The sequence below is a fragment of the Cyprinus carpio genome, chromosome B3, assembly GCF_018340385.1.
Source record: "Cyprinus carpio isolate SPL01 chromosome B3, ASM1834038v1, whole genome shotgun sequence".
Classification (NCBI taxonomy): Eukaryota; Metazoa; Chordata; class Actinopteri; order Cypriniformes; family Cyprinidae; genus Cyprinus; species Cyprinus carpio.
Window position 1 is genome coordinate 42332896 of NC_056599.1, and position 20542 is coordinate 42353437.

Sequence of the window (20542 nt, forward strand, 5' to 3'; positions counted from 1 at the left end):
GATCTATATATAACTGAACCATGCTCTGGCCCACCTCTTCCAACTGAGCCAGGGACTGCTGAACGGAGCGATCACGCTAGTCAAACGATCCAAGCTTTAGTGGTTAAGATTGCCTAGTGTGAGCACACCCTAATTATTCTCCCGCATCCCACACACACTCTAGTCGAGTCTCTACTTGCCCGTCAAGTGTTGTCCCGCGCCGCACTCTGCTGCGATGGGTCCCACGATTGTGCAGGTCTCTACTAGAAAGGTGCCTGTTATAATGTTATGATCAAGGCTCTGAACTCTGAGCATAACTTGATTTTCTATAACAAACTATAAAATATTTTCTATAAAAACGTTAATGTCCTGGCAGTGCCAAATAGCTTGTATAATTTCATTACATTAATGTTATGAATTAAGATTTACAAGAAATATTCCAACTGCTACTATGTAAAAGGAATACTGTTGTAGTGTAAAGTGTTTGCAAACCAAATGTTATTGTACTTTTGTTCATATAGCAGTACTTTAAAATGAAAAAGTGCACAATACACTACTTTTGATTGCATTATTAGTTTTGTGCATAACAATGCGATTAATCACAGACAATCAGGTGATTAATTGCGATTTTTAAAAATAAAATAAAAAAATAATTGCCCAGCACTAATAAATACATTTTCATATTTAAATATCTTACATTTAAATAGAATATTTGATTTTGGCCACTTTATAATATTTTTTCACATATATTAAACATATATAAATAGATTTTTATTGGAAATATTTACATATTTATTTCCTTTTTATGTAAATACATTTAGATCAGACTATGTAAATATATTAATTTGCAATATATGTCCATATATTACACCAGACTAAGAACGCCCCCCAAAATAAGCATTGAGTACTGGCGGGGGCTAATTTTTGAGAAGTCAGCTGGTTGGTAGGCCGGAAGGGCCTAAGTACTCCGGTGGGAGCAACTTATGCATTGGAACGGTAGGCCCCACCGGCTGCTGGTACTGGACTGCGTGGTTTGGGGCACCCGGTCGGTAGGGCTCGAGCCGATGCTCAACGACAGCTCACAGCGTTGGAACGGGTGAACCCTACCGGCCGATGAGGAGGAGCAGCGTGATTGTATAGCCAGACCAGGAGGGCCTGAGTTGCCTCGACTGGAATAGGTTACGGTGTTGGCGTACGGGCCCTACTGGCTGACGAGCCCCTGCTAATCAGTGGGCAAAGGGCAAATAGCCAGCATCCAAAAGGAATTCCATGCTCACTGCATCGGATGGGTAAGCCTCGCAGACCGTAGAATGGAAAAGGTAAGTTTGTGTGGCCGTGAGGCTCTCACAGGCCTCCAACGGGAGCTCGATACTCGCAGCATCGAACGGGTAAGCCTCGCTGGCCATAGAATGGAAAAGGTAAGTTTGTCTAGCCGGGAGGCACTCGCTGACATCCGATGGGAGCTCAATACTCGCGGCATCGAATGGGCAAGTCTCGCCAACCGTAAAAAGGAATAGGTAAGGTTGTTTAGCCAGGAGGCTCTCGTCGACATCAGATGGGAGCACACAGCATCGAACGGGTAAGCCTCACTGACCGTAGAAAGGAAAAAATTAAATTTGTGTGGCCGGGAGGCTCTCGCCGGCATCTGATGGGTAAGCACCGCCGACCTTAGGATGAAAAGTTTTTTTTCTAATAAATAGTGGTTCATAAAAAAAAATAGCCGTTAAAAGGCGAATTTAGCCCGATAATTTCTAAGGCGGAGTACTTGAAGATGGACTGGTATGGTTGGATTGAAGAAGAAAAAGTAAGGTTGTCTCACCCGGAGGCTCTCGCCGATGTCCGACGGTAGCACACAGCATCGAACAGGTAAGCCTCACTGACCGTAGAATGGAAAAGGAAAGGTTGTCTGGCCAGGTTGTCTGGCCACGACGTCCAACAGGAGCTCAATACTCACGGCAGCCTTCGACAGAAGTTCAATACTCTCAACTAATGGTGTTGCTTACCCATTCATGCAGTAAGAAAACATTCACTCGACCGGGAAAGCTCTTGAGCATCAGATGGGTAAACTTTGCCAATAGTTGGATGGAAAAGGCAAGGTTTGCTCGACCGGGACGCTCTCGCGGCATGGGACAGCGATTCAGTACTCACTGCATCAGATGGGTAAGCCTTACAGGTAGTTGAAAGAGAAACATTTGCTCTGCTGGGAGCACTCTTGCAGCATCTGACAGGGAGTTCAATACTCAGAACAATTTTTGAATTGTCTAAAAGGGTAGATGCTATGAGGATTACTTTGCTTAATTGTTTAACAAATCCAGTAAAATGCTTCCGATTACGTGTCAGAAAATCTTGGTCGGCTTTGCATTCGAAAGTTAAGCATACAACAAAATAGAATTTCCTGTGTCAGTGTACCCCAAATAAATGCCATGAATCTGGATGAATGTGTGTGACTGCAACAGAGAGCATTTTTATAGAAATTGGCAAACAAAATTAACAAACCTGGCATAAACCTGAAAAAAAAAAAAACATTTAAATCAAGGTCTGGTCCTAGAGCATAAACACAAAGTGGAACAAACTTTCTATCTCACACACACACACACACACACACACACACACACACACACACACACACACACACACACACCAGTTATGACTGCCACAGAGAGCATTGGTATTGAATTTAGCAAATAAAATCAGCCACAAATGCAGAACAAAGATAAAAGGGTGAGAGCTAACACACACACACACACACACAAAAAAAAAAGGTGTCAGGTTTGTCCACGGGCCAAGGATACAAAAAAGGATAAGCAGTGCGCAAACTGCAAAAGAGCCATATTGTTCATTCACAACATTCTGGATTGTGCTTTTTTTTTACCATATGCATTACGTGATAATGTTTTTTGTAGCTTGTTATTGATTTTATGTTCAGTGTTCTGAATGTGATTATCAAAAATTGTATTGTTATTCACTGTTCATTTCTGCATTTTGCTGTCGGTTTTATTTATATTTCACATTTAATTAATTTCTTCTAAATTCTAAAGTTTTTTTTTTTTTTTACATTTGGTTCATCAAAATAAATAATATGCAACTACAATCTGACTCTAAGTCTTTGTACTTTAGGTGTTTCTTATGTGGCATTTTTCCATCACATTTCTCTGGTATTTTGTAAAAACAGACATTTCAAAACGCGCCAAAAACTACCAAAATTGTACTTTTTGAAAGAATATTTATTTTTAATGTCTTTTATAATGTTTATACATATATAAATTCTCAAAATGTATCACAAATATTATGATATAAGCAGTTGGCCACATCCAGTATAATGAATGGATCTCTATCGCCCTCTGCTGAGTATCTATGGACAAAACCATTTCTTTCTTAATATCAGGAACGAGATTAGCACATCCTCAAGCAATGCAGAGGTCAGACAGATATGGACGCAATATCAAAAAGATACTATGTCTATTTTTGAAGCAATTGATAGCAAAGTTTTGGAAGAAATAGTGCAGCACCTAAAATCGTCAACCTGCTATCTTGACACACTTCCCACATCTTTTTTCAAAAGCTTAACTGTTTAGAAGCAGACCTCTTAGAAGTGGTGAACGCCTCACTTCTTTCCGGGACATTTCCAAACTCCCTGAAAAACTGCAGTTGTTAAGCCCCATCCTGAAAAAGAGCAATCTTGATAACACTATTTTGAGCAATTATAGACCAATATCTAATCTTCCTTTTATAGGCAAAAATTATAGAAAAAGGTAGTCCTTAATCAGCTGAACAAAGACTTAAACTCAAATGGATACCTGGACAATTTTCAATCTGGTTTCCGACCGCATCACAGCACAGAGACGGCACTCATCAATAAAATAAATGATATTCGCTTAAATTCTGACTCTGGCAAAATATCAGTGCTGGTATTGCTAGATCTCAGTGCTGCGTTTGACACTGTCGATCATAACATACTATTAGAGAGACAGGAAAACTGGGCCGGGCTTTCTGGGATGGTACTCAAATGGTTCAGGTCATACTTAGAAGGGAGAGGCTATTATGTGAGTCTAGGAGAGCATAAGTCTAAGTGGACGTCCATGACATGCGGAGTCCCACAAGGCTCAATTCTTGCACCGCTCTTGTTTAGCCTGTATATGCTCCCACTAAGTCAAATAATGAGAAAGAACCAAATTGCCTATCACAGCTATGCTGATGATACACAGATTTACCTTGACTTATCGCCAAATGACTACAGCCCCACTGACTCTCTCTGCCAATGTATTGATGAAATTAATAGTTGGATGTGCCAGAACTTTCTTCAGTTAAACAAGGAAAAAACTGAAGTCATTGCATTTGGAAACAAAGATGAAGTTTTCAAGGTGAATGCATTCCTTGACTCTAGGGGACAAACAACTAAAGTCAGGAATCTTGGTGTGATTCTGGAGACAGACCTTAGTTTCAGTAGTCATGTCAAAGCAGTAACTAAATCAGCATACTATCATCTAAAAAACATTGCAAGAATTAGATGTTTTGTTTCCAGTCAAGACTTGGAGAAAATTGTTCATGCCTTTATCACCAGCAGAGTGGACTACTGTAATGGTCTCCTCACCGGCCTTCACAAAAAGACCATTAGACAGCTGCAGCTCATCCAGAACTCTGCTGCCAGGATTCTGACTAGAACCAGAAAATCTGAGGATATCACACCAGTTCTCAGGTCCTTACACTGGCTTCCAGTTACATTTAGGTTTGATTTTAAAATACTTTTACTTGTTTATAAATCACTCAATGATCTAGGACCAAAATATATTGCAGATATGTTCACTGAATATAAACCTAACAGACCACTCAGATCATTAGGATTGAGTCAGTTAGAAATACCAAGGGTTCACACAAAACAAGGGGAGTCCACCTTTAGTTACTATGCCGCCCGCAGTTGGAATCAGCTTCCAGAAGAGATCAGATGTGCTAAAACATTAGTCACATTTAAATCTAGACTCAAAACTCATCTGTTTAGCTGTGCATTTGTTGAATGAGCACTGTGCGATGTCCGAACTGATAGCACTGTATCTTACGTATTCATTGTATTTTATGTAAAATCATTTTCTATTTGAACTGTTTTAAATTCATTTTAAATAAGTCATTTTTTAAATCATTTTCAAAGTTTAAAAATTGCATGTTTTTTTTTTAATTATTTTTCTTCATGATTATTTTACTTTCTTTTATGTAAAGCACTTTGAATTACCATTGTGTACGAAATGTGCTATATAAATAAACTTGCCTTGCAAAGTACTTTGTATCTCCAAAAACACAGCATAACTGTATAGATGAGAAGTAAACAAAAAAATTAAATTTTATGTTTATTATTAAAAATGTATGGTTTTTTTTTTTACAATCACTCTATAAACTTTGGGGTCATATAGACCCCAAATGCACTGAGTGTAAACAGGAAACTATGGTAATATGAGGGTTAAACAGTGACATTTTATCTTACTCAATTTTGTGTTTTGCATTACTATATTTTTCCACATAGGACTGCAAGACAACTTCACAGGGGTGGCAGGGGGTCCCTTTTCACACCTAAACAGGAGGAGGCTATTTGCATCATGGTTGTAGAAAACAATGCCATAAGACTAAAGCCCCTTTCACGCTGCACATCGGACCCGGAAAATTGCCGGAAAATTGCCGGGTCGCCTTCTGTGTGAACGCAAACACATCCCGGGATTGATCCCGGGTCGGGGAACTAGTAACATTGCCGGGTTCAGTCCCAGAACGAGCGCTGTGTGAACAAAAGCCAGAACTAATGCCGTGTTGTAGTGATGACGCACGTTATCGCGCGACTCTTTTAGCGTGTTTTGGAGGCAGATCAACATTCATGACGAAACAAATATGTGCAAACTGTAATGAAGCAGAGATCAGTTAGTTCCTCACTTTCCGCGCTGAAGCTGAGATCGTTCGCCAGCTTAAGTGAAAGTTAACGTGCCTAGCGTTTTCCACTCATACATTACACGTCACTACCTGATGTCACGTGTCTTCACGGGACCTCTACTGGTTGTGTGTGAACACACGCACATATTCCGGGAAATCACTGGCAGTGTGAAAGTGCAAAATCTAGCGACCTGGGAACAATTGCCAGAACACATTACCCGTGTATTTTCCGGAATCGCAGTGTGAAAAGGGCTTAAGGGAGATAAGAGTGCCATTATAGAGGACAACAACATCTTTGAAAACATCCAAACAGTTAGCATCTCAACCATTGACAGGGTGCTGAAAAGACACAAAATTAATATGAAGCAGCTGTACACTGTTCCATTTGAAAGAAATGGTGAAAGAGTGAAGGAGCTGTGCTAACCGTAATATGCACAGGTAAAACATGTATGAGCATGCAGCAACTGTACCTCACAATAAACAGTACAACATCGTATAGTGATATACAGTACAGTAGTGTGACTTTTACACATTTGCTATGGCTGTAGGAAAGAAGATAGTAGAAAAAAGATCTGCACACTGTGATGCTCCCTGTATTCAAAAAGTTACAAATAGCAATGTTTCGGTCAAAGACCTTCTTCAGGCAAACAAAGTGTGTTTTAAGTACTATTTGATTTACCCTTTGATCTTGTACCTGGTCAAGACTTTTTTAGGATGTGCGTATTTTGACTTTTTCTTTATTTAGAAAAGAAGATGCCATATGTGCTGTATACATTTGATGCAACCGTATCTTGGCCAAAATGAAAATGCATGTAATTTATAAAACTCATTTTGTGTCTTCTGGATATAGCGTATAGTGTAACTGGAAGCAAGTGAACCATCGCACAGCTTCATCTACATGGATGAGGCTGGCTTCAACCTAATGAAATGCAGAAGACGTGGTCGAAATATCATCGGCCACAGAGCTACAGCTGATGTGCCTGGCCAACGGGGCGGGAACATAACCATGGGTACTGCTATCTCTGAGAATGGTGTGCTAATGCATATTCCCATTATTGAGTGTCTTGTCACCTTTTTAGACACTCTCTTCAGGGATCTCATCCATGAACAAGAGAGGGGTCTTGGAGATGACCTGCCAAAGTACGTGATAGTTTGGGACAATGTCAGTTTCCATCACTCCAACATCATTAGGCAATGGTTTGCAGCCCACAACAGGATGCTAATGGAGTTACTCTCACCCTACTCTCCATTCCTTAACCCCATTGAGGAATTTTCCTCAGCATGGATATGGAAAGTATACGATCACCAGCCACATTCTCAAATGACCCTTCTGTCTGCCATGGATGCAGCATGTAATGACATCACACCAGATGCCTGCAGAGGCTGGAAAATTATTTCCATGCTGCATCGCAAGAGAAGATATTTGTTGTGATGAGGATGAGTGAGAATTTGTGGCCCAACAGACCGGAATGTCAGGAGGTGTAGGAAGACTGCACTGTAATTCCTACAGCACTGCATGTACAGTTTTCCCTAAGGAGATTGTCCTATGTTCACATTTGTACTTTTGTGTTTTTGTTTTTTTTTCTTTGTGCTATGCAGTGCTGTCTTTTCCTTTCTGTATCGCAATGACATGTTCTGTCAACAAATTACAGTACAAACAGTAAAAGTGTAAATGTGAATCTTGTCCAGTCTCTTGCAATCAAACTCCCACATACACTAAGGTGTAACCTACAATTTATAATAATTGTCATCAAAACTGTAGTCATAGTTTACATCAGAACATCCCTCCAGAGTACACTGTTATATTGACAACTTGACTATGCAATTTGACTGTCTTATCCGTACACAATGACACAAGGACTTGTCATTGACACGGATATTTATTTTTGAGAGATGAACTAAGGATTTTGAGCAAGAGACTGGCTTTTGCAGGTAAATCATGATTCGAGAAATGTACCAAAGCGACTGAGAAAAACTGTAAAGTTATTTTCAGATGCAATGAAAAAATTATTTTCAGATGCAATGAAAAAAAAAAAAAAACGGGATAAACACATACACAAAGCTTGTAAATATACTGAACAAAATTATAAACGCAACACTTTGTTTTTGCCCCCATTTTTCATGAGCTGATCTCAAAGATCTAAGATTTTTTTCTATGTACACAAAAGGCCTATTTCTCTCAAATATTGTTCACAAATCTGTCTAAATCTGTGTTAGTGAGCACTTCTCCTTTGCCGAGATAATCCATCCACCTCACAGGTGTGGCATATCCAGATGCTGATTAGACGGCATGATTATTGCACAGGTGTGCCTTAGGCTTCACGCGTACAAGACCAGAGTTCTCACGTGAGACTGGGATTATTATTAAAAATGGTAGCCCGCAAGAAGCTTGCAATATGAATTGCCTGTGTGCTGATTTGCAGCGAAAACAAGAAAAAGAAAAGAAGCTGATATTGTGGTCTATAACTCCTCACCGAACTCCCCGCTGCTCTGTATCTTGCTCTCTCATTGGCTGTCGGTCATCGCCGATGTAGTTTTCAGTCAGAACACTTTGCACACAGCATGACTTTGAATTGCCGACAGGTCCAGATATTTAGCATGCCAAATATCTCACGGGCGTCGGTGACTCGTCGGCAATTCTCTCAGATCGCATCTTTGCTCATTCACACTGCGTGATTGTCACTTGCGTGAACGAGCACCGATTTGCCTGTGATTTCAGGCATTTGTTGGCAATTTCTCAAAACCTGTCGGCGAGCCAAAAACTGGGCTAAAATCGTGCAGTCTGAACTCGGCTTAAAAGAACCAAAGACTTAGACTACTTCAGTCTGTGTGCATTGAATTTATTTAATACACGAGTTTCACAACTTGAGTTGAATTACTGAAATAAATGAACTTTTCCACAACATTCTAATTTATTGAGATGTACATGTATACCTGTGCTACTTATGACTGGTTTTGTTCTCCAGGGTCACATATTGTAACAGAGTGACAGAGATGTGAGACGAGTGGATCCATCTGCAAGCTTTTATTAATAAACATGGTCTAAACACAGGCAGGGTTGAAACAGTAGCAAACAGGTATGGCACAGGCAAAACACAAGAGTAGTCCTAGGGCAAGCGTGGGTCTTCGATCAAAGAACAACATCCAGAGGGCTTGACAAAAGAGGTAATCCGTGAACATGAGCAATAGTCCAAGCGAGGAGCAAACACAGTCCGAAATAGCAAGGCAAATAGGTAAATCCAGGATATACAGACAAGAATCAGAAACCAGCAAAGACTAGACTAGACTAAGAATATAACTGAACTAAGAACTAGACCAGGAACTGGCTCCGTAACGTTGCTATCGGCTAAGCAGCGATAAATGCAAACAATACTCAGCAGCTTGAGCAGGAACTGAATGGGAATTAAATAGACAGGATAATAAGGTAAAAAGGGGGGTTCACTAGCTAGGACCATGCCACAAACAAGCTATGAAACTTTTAGTTAAACAGGGAGTTGGGAAAGAGTAGAAAGAGGATGAAGGGGTCAAGGGAATGGGATGATGGTCAGGTTGATCAGGGCATCTAGAATCGATGGCTCAGTGAGACTCAGGGTGGGGGTACCGTCTCTAGCACATATTTAGGCCAGACAATTAGGACCCCCAAAGTTGGGAAGAGCTGATTTAAGCGTGAGCTCGGAATGCCTGATCATACGGAGAGGATGTGGAGGCTGAATAGTTCAGACGTTAGATGGTTAACGCAGGTTCTTGTTTTCGTAAGCCTTTATTAGTACGATTGTGTGAGAATGAGAGAAGCTGGGCAATCGTAGCCAGTGGTTATTCATAGGAGTAGTTGATCCCTGACAAGTAGGTTTAGAAATGCACATGGGGATCTTAAAAGGAATGAACGTAAGATATTAAGTTGTGAATGGACGGCGGGTTGGTTGATGGGAAAGGAAGCTTTGAGACAACCCCAACTGAGAGGTATTCTGGGTATCATGCTTGGAGCAAGGCAATTATGAATGGCTTCTTGGGAAGCATGTTTGGTGTTTGATCTGTGGTATGACTGGTGAGGGATGCATGTTTATTCTGGAGCCAAGTCTAACTTCTGGAAATGGGAAATGAGACGAAGAGTCGGTTACGAGATTGAGGAGTCCTGATGTATATAGTCTGATGAGTAGATTTGGGCAATTCGACCCCCAAAGGATGGCTGCTATGACTATGGGATATATTTCATAATGCTGTGGAGACTGCTCTTGACTGTGGGAACTGAACTCCGGAGGCTGTTCGGAATCAACCCAGCAGCCACCATATTAACTGCTGAAGTCAGATAAATTGAGGCTCTGGGATTTCTACTCTGATAATGGAAGGCAGAGTTCAGTGAAAACGTAGATTAGAAAAATCCTAATTATGGTGGTGCAGATGAAGGTGCAATGATTCGAAGTCTTCAAGGAAGTGAAGGACATAAAGGAGTCTGTGGTTGTTAGCGACAATCCATCGTAACTACGGAAAGGGAGTCTAAAATGTTTAATGTTACTGTTTCTGTTTCTGCAATCGAATGTGGCTTATGGTGAGGTAATGGCTCCTTCCCAGAAGCCTGACCGGGTTCTTGATGGATAGGCAAGACATGGCATTAGTGGTATCAGCTTTGGCGGGCCAAGCTCCCTGGCCTGCTAAGTGAATGAGTATTCTGGGGTTGTGATGATACAGTTAATTATAATAAATCCACCATCGCTAGTAGAATATAAACTAAATTTTTTTAATTAAACCTCTTCTGCTAGTAGCCTGTCAACTATATCAGGTTCTTAATAGGAGTGCGGAGGTGCTTTGCAAGTCAGTCTGCTGGCATTGTGGGGTTATGAGGGCAGGAGTTTCCCGCATGGGCTCCATGACAAAACGCACAGGTGTGAAGGAGCCTGCAGTTAGACAAGGGGCAGCCCAGATGATTGAGGTTGTTGCGTGCCGTCCTGCCTCTCTGATGCAAGATTGGCCGGCCTCTATGTCAATGATTTAAGGAAAGGTTAATGTTTACTGAGGAGCATTTCTAATGGCATTGGAATTACTGGAGGGGATAGCTGTAGTTTGCATGGCGAAGGTTTAAGGGGGGGCTGTAATTGAGCATGCTGAAGCTGGATGTGAGGGGGCTCCACAAGTTCGCGTAAAGGGATGTTTAAATTAAAATATCCAGAAGTAGAGTTCAGGGTGGAGAGGGCTCCTGAATGACCCTTGGTTGGACTGCTGTAGACAACCTGCTGCTGAATTATTTGAAGGTATTGATGGCGGACAGTGATAGTGGACACGATAGGCCGGGCGGGGATAGAGGCCACAATAGACTGGGAGGGGATAGAGGCCACGATAGGCCATACTGAGAGTTAGGCCACGATAGGCTGGATAGAGGCCACGATAGGCCTGGCGGGGATAGAGGCCACCGTAGGCCTGGCGGGGATAGAGGCCACCGTAGGCCGGGCAGGGATAAAGGCCACGATAGGCCAGGGGGGGATAGAGGCCACGATAGGCCGGGCGGGGATAGAGGCCACGATAGGCTGGATAGAGGCCACCACGATAGGCCAGCAGTGGGAACAGCCCCAGCGGGCCACAGTGGAATTTTTTATTTTTTTTTACTAGCACAGGAATGGAATTGGAGGTTGGAGGAGTCCTGGCTGGCCCATGTGAGGTAGGGTCCCTTGGGGCACTGGATGGGGTATCTGGACTGCCAAAGTAGCTGTTTGAATCATTAGGAAACTGGGAGCCGTATGCTGTAAACAGCTGAAGGAATGGTGGAAGAATGGATGTTGGGATGAAAGGATCTCTTTGTGTGGGGGAGGGGGGTCGAGGATGAGAGGATATAGGAGGGGGGAGGAGGTAGAGGGAGGTAGGGAGAGAGTGCGATTGGGAGTTATAGAGAGGAAAGAATAAGAAGCTATTGAGTAATATATTTTAATTTAATGCCAGATCAAGATCTTATGCTTTTTCCATGGCAAACAATTAAAATACAAGTATAGCAAATGCAAATGCAAAAAAAAACTCTTAAATTCTAAAACTTTCTAAATAGCTATTGGGAATTATTAGAGATACGAGGGCCATATTGCTGTAAACTGCTGAAGAAAGGGTGGTAGAAGGAATGTTGGGATGAAAGAATGTTTGTGAGTGGGGTGTGTTGCAAGATGCAGGGAGGGAGGGAGGGAGGGAGGGAAGTTTTGGAAATAGAATTTAAGGTTTAAGGAGACCGGCTGGTCTGTGTGAGCAAACACTATAGAATATGCAATGCACAATAAGGTCGCTCAATCGCAGGAAGCCCCGCCTTCTGAATGAAAGAGCCGATCAGTAAGTCGGCGCGTCACTGCAGCTGCCATTAGAAGCGTCCCGGTTGTTATAGAAACAGTCAGCGGTTTTAGACATGCGCTTAACCCTCTGAAGTCGATTAATGCGTATACGCGTTTTGGGGTATTTTCTCCCGATAACCCCGAAAAGAACTTAAATTACACTTTCAGTTTTGATCGTACAGATAAGAGCAATACATCAATCGAATCTGTAAAGGGTCTACTTTTTTTTGTATACAGACATAATAACAACAAAACTTTGTGCACTTATAAAATAAAGATAACAAACAAGGAGTGCTGTCTGCAGCCTTTGTCTGCGCTGATCTTCAGTTACAAATGCGTCATTAAAATGAACTGTAACTCAGTGAATACTCAACGAAGAGACATGAGAGAGATATCTATAGAAAGCCTGACATGTCTACTTTTAAACTAAACAAGTGCTGCTGAAAACAAATATTCTGTGATAAAGTAATCCATATGAAAACAACGCGATGTACGTTTTTCACGTCTCCCTTCATCATCTTCTAATGCGACCACGCCCCCGCGCCGAGCATGCTTTTGAGATTCAAATGTTTCACTGAAGCGCGCGGCTTTTGAATACGCCCACACAACAGAAGACAACGCAGCGAGACTGTTCTTCAAGTTTTTTATTATTTTACTGTTTGCTTCGCGATGAGAGGAATAAGACATAATTCACCCCAAAAAGATGTGATGTGGTTGAGGATTTGAGATTTGGATTTCCTCAGAAAAAAGAATGAAGCACTTTATTCAGCAGAGATCAGAAACATGAGTAAGTCTCTTTTTTATTTATTTATATACTTGTATTAGTTTTCACATAACGTGTAAACATTTTACTAGTTAGACTTTGTCCAAAGACTTTTTCCAAACTACAATTCCTGACTAAATGTATAATCAAGTGAAATATTATGAAGTTTCAATAACAATATACACTACTATACCATTCAAAAGCTTGATGTAAATAATATAAATGTAACAATAAATGTAACTGTAACAAATGTAACAATCATTGCTGTTCTTTCAATTTATCCCCTAAAAAACCTGAAAAAAATATTCTCAGCTCTTTTCAACATTAATAATAATAATGATAATAATAATAATGATAATAATAACAATATATATATATATATTTTTTTTTTTTTGTAGAAAATAAGATTGTTAAAAGGATTTCTGAAGGATTGTGTGACTGGAGTAATGATGCAAAAAATTCAGTTTGAAAGTCAGCTTTGATTGTTCCTAATAAACTGTTTAACTGCACTCACAAGTGAATATCAAATTATGTTGTGGGATAATTAAATATATTCTAAATAAACTACAAACATAAAATTATATAGATTTATTTTGTCCTCACATTCTTTCTTGTAACTCATCCCTCTCAGTGACACAGCTGACTGAATGGCTCATTATGCAGCTCATTATGCAGGCCTTTGTCTTCTCAGGTGTAAATTCATGATAGTTGACGCCTACTCGCATATGACTTTTACCAACAAAAAGTGTCTTCGAAAATTTAAATCAATATATTGTTTTCTGTAAGTGAGTAAACAAGATGATTTTCACATCATTTAGAAAAAAAAAATTCTAGGCTACAAGCTCCAGTTCTCAAAATTCCTGGGAACCAATTTTCTGTATGTGTTTTATTGCCTTTATTCAAGTGATTTAACATTTTTAGTTTTTCACTAACCACGCATAACAATTTTTTTTCTCAAAAAACACAATCATGTACATACATGCTGCTCACATATTATTATAGTCCAGTTTGTGCTGATTACAGTGAGATTAGACTTTAGCCATTTGGATATTTATAAGAAACTGAAAAAAGCACAAATGTCAGGGCATGACAAAACTTCTCCAGGCCCCAAAAATACCCTTAGACTCCAGAGGGTTAAGACTGTGCATGCGCACTGACTGATCTAGCCTGAATAAGTAAGCAGTGCTGTTGTTAGCTGCAGGCTCGTCCACCTGAGGCACTGCTGTGGTGGTGCTGTTGTTAGCTGTGGGATGGTCCGCCTGAGGCGCTGCCGTGGTGGTGCGGTTATTAGAAACACGAGAGCCGTATTGCTGTAAATGGCTGAAGGAAGGGTGGAAGAATGGATGTTGGGATGAAAGGATGTTTGTGAGTGAGGTGTGTTGCAAGATGCAGGGAGGGAGGGTGGGAGGGGGAGAATGAATAGAAAATTTGGAAATATAATTGGGGTTGAAAGAGACCGACTGGTCTGCATGAGCAAAGACTATAGTACAGTATACCCAAGATGTGTCACTTCTTTAGTTTTGAATGAGGAAAAAATGCAACGCTCAATATGACCGCTCAATCGCAGGAAGCCCTGCCTTCTGAATGAAAGAGCTAATCGCTAATCTGAAAAGTGAACATGTCACTGCAGCTGCTGTTAGAAGCGTCAGTGGTCTGAGACGTGCGCTTAGGACTGCGCATGCGCACTGACTGATCTAGCCTGAATAATTAAGCTTTTAATAATGCTATTTGAGCAAAAGTAACAACATTTATAACACAGTTGTTGTCAGATTTCTTTGGTGATTTCAAATATGAAATTTAATCATAAGCTTAGTAAACAGTTTTGGAGAATTTGATGTTTCCCCATACAAAGAGATAGGAGTTGTTCTTGCATGTCTAAGAGGCGTTTCAAAGATGGCAACTGAGTGACATGACTTGTCTTCAAAGGACTTTGCGTGAGGGACAGTGAATGGGCATCTGGAATTTAGAAGTAGCTATAGATAATTATTAGAAAACATGGAGCCGTATTGCTGATTGTTTGTTTATTTACTTATTAAGCCATACCAGCATATGTGGCTATATTTCAGGGCGAAAATCAGTTAATACATAAATCAATCCGTACACAAGTCTGTTATACATATGAGTCAAGGGGGAACAATTTAGAATGCTCAATTTAACCAGCCTGCGTGTCTTTGGGCTGTGAGCCATATTGCTGTAATCAGCTGAAGGGAAGGGTATAGGAATGGATGTTGGGATGAAAGGATGTTTGTGAGCGGAGTTTTATGAGAGGTGAGAGGTGATCCTCAAGTGTCGCCAGTGACACTGAATCGAACAGAGCGCCGTCCAGGCCAGGCGAGTCCATCTGTCCTTCGAGAGAATGAGACTAGCAGTATGGTATGAGGTGGCCCGATATACAGTCGTGGCCAAAAGTTTTGAGAATTACATAAATATTAGTTTTCAAAAAGTTTGCTGCTAAACTGCTTTTAGATCTTTGTTTCGGTTGTTTCTGTGATGTACTGAAATATATAATACAAGCACTTCATACGTTTCAAAGGCTTTTTGATCAACAATTACATGACATTTATGCAAAGAGTCAGTATTTGCAGTGTTGGCCCTTCTTTTTTCAGGACCTCTGCAATTCGATCTGGGCATGCTCTCAATCAACTTCTGGGCCAAATATGACTGATAGCAACCCATTCTTCATAATAACTCTTGGAGTTTTGTCAGAATTAGTGGGTTTTTGTTTAGTTCCACCCGCCGTCTTGAGGATTGACCACAAGTTCTCAAATGGGATTAAGATCTGGGGAGTTTCCAGGCCATGGACCCAAAATTTCAACATTCTGGGTCCCCGAGCCACTTAGTTATCACTTTTGCCTTATGGCACGGTGCTCCATCGTGCTGGAAACAATGCATTGTTCTTCACCAAACTGTTGTTGGATTGTTGGAAGAAGTTGCTGTTGGAGGGTGTTTTTGGTACCATTCTTCTATTCATGGCTGTGTTTTTTGGGCAGAATTGTGAGTGAGCCCACCCCTTTTTATCCCTGGGATGAGAAGCAACCCCACACATGAATGGTGTCAGGATGCTTTACTGTTGGCATGACACAGGACTGATGGTAGCGCTCACCTTTTCTTCTCCGGACAAGCCTTTTTCCAGATGCCCCAAAACAATTGGAAAGGGGCTTCATCGGAGAATATGACTTTGCCCCAGTCCTCAGCAGTCCCATTCACTATACTTTCTGCAGAAGATCCATCTGTCCCTGATGGTTTTTTTTGGAGAGAAGTGGCTTCTTTTTGCTGCCCTTCTTGACACCAGGGCCTTCTTCCAAAAGTCTTCGCCTCACTGTGCGTGCAGATGCGCTCACACCTGCCTGCTGCCATTCCTGAGCAAGCTCTGCACTGGTGGCACTCCCGATCCGCAGCCTGAATCCGCTTTAGGAGACGATCTTGGCGCTTGCTGGACTTTCTTGGACGCCCTGAGCCTTCTTTACAAGAATTGAAACCTCTTTCTTGAAGTTCTTGATGAACCTATAAATTGTTGATTTAGGTGCAATCTTTAGTAGCCACAATATCTTGCCTGTGAAGCCATTTTTATGCAACGCAAGGATGGCTGCACGCGTTTCTTTGCAGGGTCACCATGGTTAACAAATGGAAGAACAAATGATTTCACAAGTATCACCTCCTTTTAACAATGTCAAGTCTGCCATTCTAACCCAATCAGCCTGACATAATGATCTCCAGCCTTGTGCTCGTCAACATTCTCACCTGAGTTAACAAGAATGATTACTGAAATGATCTCAGCAGGTCCTTTAATGACAGCAATGAAATGCAGTGGAAAGGTTTTTTTGGGATTAAGTTAATTTTCATGGACAAAGAGGACTCGATGCAATTCATCTGATTCACTCTTCATAAACATTCTGGAGTATATGCAAATTGCTATTATAAAAACTTAAGCAGCAACATTTCCAATTTCCAATATTGATGTAATTCTCAAAACTTTTGGCCACGACTGTATATGGAGGTTTCAGTAAGTCAGGTGATTGTTTGGAGAGCCCCTGCTCCTGAACATCTGTTAACCAATTAACTCCATATGAACTAATAAATTACCAAGGAAACTAACCCGTTAGGCAAAGGAACCAGGGAAAAACAGAAACCATGTGGAACATGAACACTTCAAAATAAGAGTCTAAAAAAACCCAGACAGGATAACATAGACTGGAATCATGACACACATATTATATTATATTATATTATATTATATTATATTATATTATATTATATTACATTAATAAAGAAAATGCCTGCTTTTTTCAGTAACTCACACAATCTGTTTACTAATTGATAATTATTTAAATTTGGTGCAATGTATGTATGTTCTATGGAAATTCACATTTCTAAAGAAAAATGTGAAATTACTGTAACATTATACTGCATTTTCTCTGTAAAAAGACTTCTCTTAATTTAAACTGTGTAGGATATAACTGTTCAGTGTTTCCATTTTTATATTCAGTTATAATTCTACACTATATATTTGGATTTCCTATAATTATTTTCTAGTATTTGATAAATACATTCATAAAGACTGAGAGATTATGGGTATTGTATTACTGTGAGGCTCAGTGGACCTCCCCTGTGTGTAATTTGCTTGAAAGCCCCCTCCCACCCCCGTTTATCTGAGCATGACTATGCAGGACTGCAGATTTAAGATCATGTGATATCCTTGAAAGATCCGCAATCTGACGTCACCATAACCTTCTGATCCATTCTGATTGAATTACTTGAGTCTTGCATCGTTCTTTATAAACGGTCAATGCACTGACAAAAGAATACAGCAAAGATATTCAAGGAAATAAGACATAACTGCGATACAGAAAACTTCTGCTTGCTGTTTGGAAGTCAGCTCCCTAAGGTTTGACTTTTTTATGTTTAGATTTATTCTCTTAGCAGTAACATAGGCTATAATCAAAACCCAACAATACATTTGTGGTTCCAGGAATGTTCATTTTGTAAGACCATTCCCAGAACATAGCTAAAAGGTTCATTTGCTATTCAGAATATTTGTTATTGGTTATAAGACTGTGTTAACAGACATTCTAAAACATTTAACGTGAAAATGTGTGATGTGGCTTATTAAGGTAATGAAGGAATAAATTAAGCAGGTTGTGCTATTTTGATGATGCTGCACTGCAAGCAAACAGTCCGGATCAGGATGTGAACTCGAAATGCAGAGGCATGCATTGCAATTGAGATATTTATAAACTAAGTAAGAATGAATGAATATGAATTTTTTTCCCCTATTATTCCTCACCACAAAGGGGCTCACTATAGGTTTATTGCTCAGTCAGCTTGTCCTAAACTTGTTCTCCATCATTGCATACTAATGGATGAGACATGCAGATAGTGATAATAATGTGAAAAAGGCTGGATGTCAACAGCACATGAATGCCAGAATGTAAAAATAGTTATTTTTATGCATTTAAATGGTTTAATTTTCATTTGTACTTTACAAATGAACAAAAACAAAATATAAACAAAAGTGCATATTTTCTAGTGTAAGTGTTTACTTGTGCACTGAATTACAAAGGAAAAAATACACATCGGCTTGTGCCTTATATTGTGATCTGGAATTGCAGAATATATTTTAGTACATGCATGGCTGGTGGTCTGCAGGATTTTGTTTGTCAGTTCTTGGTTATCCCTTTCAAAGTAAGCATAGAAGTTATTTAGCTCATTAAGGAAGGAGATACCAGTGGATGGAGGGGAGGAGTTAGTGGGTTTGTAGTCACTACTGGCCTGAATGCCCTGCCACATACGCTGGGAGTTCAGATAACTCTGTCCAGAGTGCTGTTATTCTGCCACGTTTCTATAGAAACCATGATATTAGAATCCATAATTCTCTTGTGTGATGCACAGTTGAAGTTCATCCATTTTGTTGACCAGTGACCGAATATTAGTGAGAAAAATGCAGGGTAAAGATAGCCGATGTGGTGTTAGCTTTGGCTGAGCTCTTAGGCCTCCGTGCTTTCCTCGTCTTTGTTTATGGTCCTAACACTGTCTGCGAGCACTTCCGCCAGGGTCGGGCAAATTGAGCAGCCTCCGATAGGGGTGGGTGATATGACCAAAATCTTATATCACGATATGAAAAATTTCATATCTCGATAACAATATATATCTTGATGTAGTTATTTTTTCTTTTAATAAGGTTTTTTTATGATATAAAGATTTGATACCATAGAATTTTCATAATCCTTGTCACCAATGTCAATAGTCAAAACGAATATAACCAAATAATAATAATATAGCCATAATAATAATAATAAAAAAAAAACCTCAAGCTCACTGAAAATAAATACAAATAAAACAAGAAAACAAATAAAAAAAATCAGTAGACGAAGTACACAAATCAAGTACTTGAGTAAAAGTACAGATACGTATAATAAAATAATACTCCAGTACCAAGTAAAACGATACTCCTTTTTTCATTTTACTCGAGTGAAAGTTACAAAAGTACCTCGATTTTTATGTACTTAAGTAAAAAAGTACTGATAGATAGATTTATTTTGCAATTTATATAGGCTACTTCATTTACTTTTATATTAGCACAATTTTTATAATCTACTGCTCAAATACTGGAATTTTCCCCAAAAAACCACTACAGGGATGTCAAGGATATATTTTTGTTGTGATAGGGCCTACGCTGAAGAGACGTGAGTATAATGCAGTGTGAGCTTACACCTGTGATGTTAAAAAAAACAGAGAAAACAGATTTGCGACCCTGGAGGGGGGGGAGGAAGAGGACCATGGAGTGGTGGTGGGGGGCGGGGGAAAGACGTGGGGGGGGGGGGGGGATCTGAAGCCTGGGAGGGGGGGGGGAAGGGGGGGGGAGGGGGGGAGGAGGGGGAGGGGGAGAAAATTGGAATCTGAGGGGAGCAACAAAATCTGTAAATATGAGGAAATCTATCTTAAAGTTGTTCAAATGAAGTATGTTCGCCAATGCATATAATTAATCAACAATTAGTTTTGATATATTGACAGTAGTGAAATTTAAAAAATATGACTAAGGGAACATAGATCTTACTAATATTTATACTGATAAACACGCTTGCCCCCTAAAAGAAATCCGAATGTCATTTTGACCTGCCAACTGTATTTTTGGATGTTTTAACAACCCACTAAACGCTTGTCAGAGAGGAGAAGAATTTGTATTATTTTGGCTACAAAATATACCCCAGCTACTTAAGACTGTTTTTTGTTTTTTCGTTTTTTTTTTGTTCTGCAGAACATCACAGTTATATATGACATGAGAATAAGGCCTGAAGTTGGGAAGAACCTTTTCTCAAACCTTGTGGTGTAAAAACACTCCTGGGTCAAAATACTACCAGAGGGCATCATCTTCAACCACTTGTGGATAAGTACTGTAGTTACCATGTTCTGCACTCACTGCTGTCTTGTTCCCCCAGATTCTAAGATATCTAGGTGGTTGAAAAAAACTATTTGGACTTTATTTTTAAAAAATACCCTCAACGTAGCAATACAGCAAGCTTGTTAGACAGTTAGCATGAACCCAATATTACTTGCAGTTGGTAATGAATAAACATTCATATCTACTTGGCTAGTT

General features: G+C 40.1%; 1 long non-coding RNA gene across 2 annotated transcripts in view; it reads left to right on the forward strand.

The window, feature by feature from the left end:
* Positions 1-17603: 17603 nt before the first annotated feature.
* Positions 17604-20542, forward strand: part of LOC122136639 — a 23263-nt gene continuing 20324 nt past the window's right edge. For both annotated transcript variants that reach the window (XR_006154287.1, XR_006154286.1), the window contains exon 1: positions 17604-17833. This is a non-coding gene — a long non-coding RNA (uncharacterized LOC122136639). The remainder of the gene's footprint in view (positions 17834-20542) is intronic.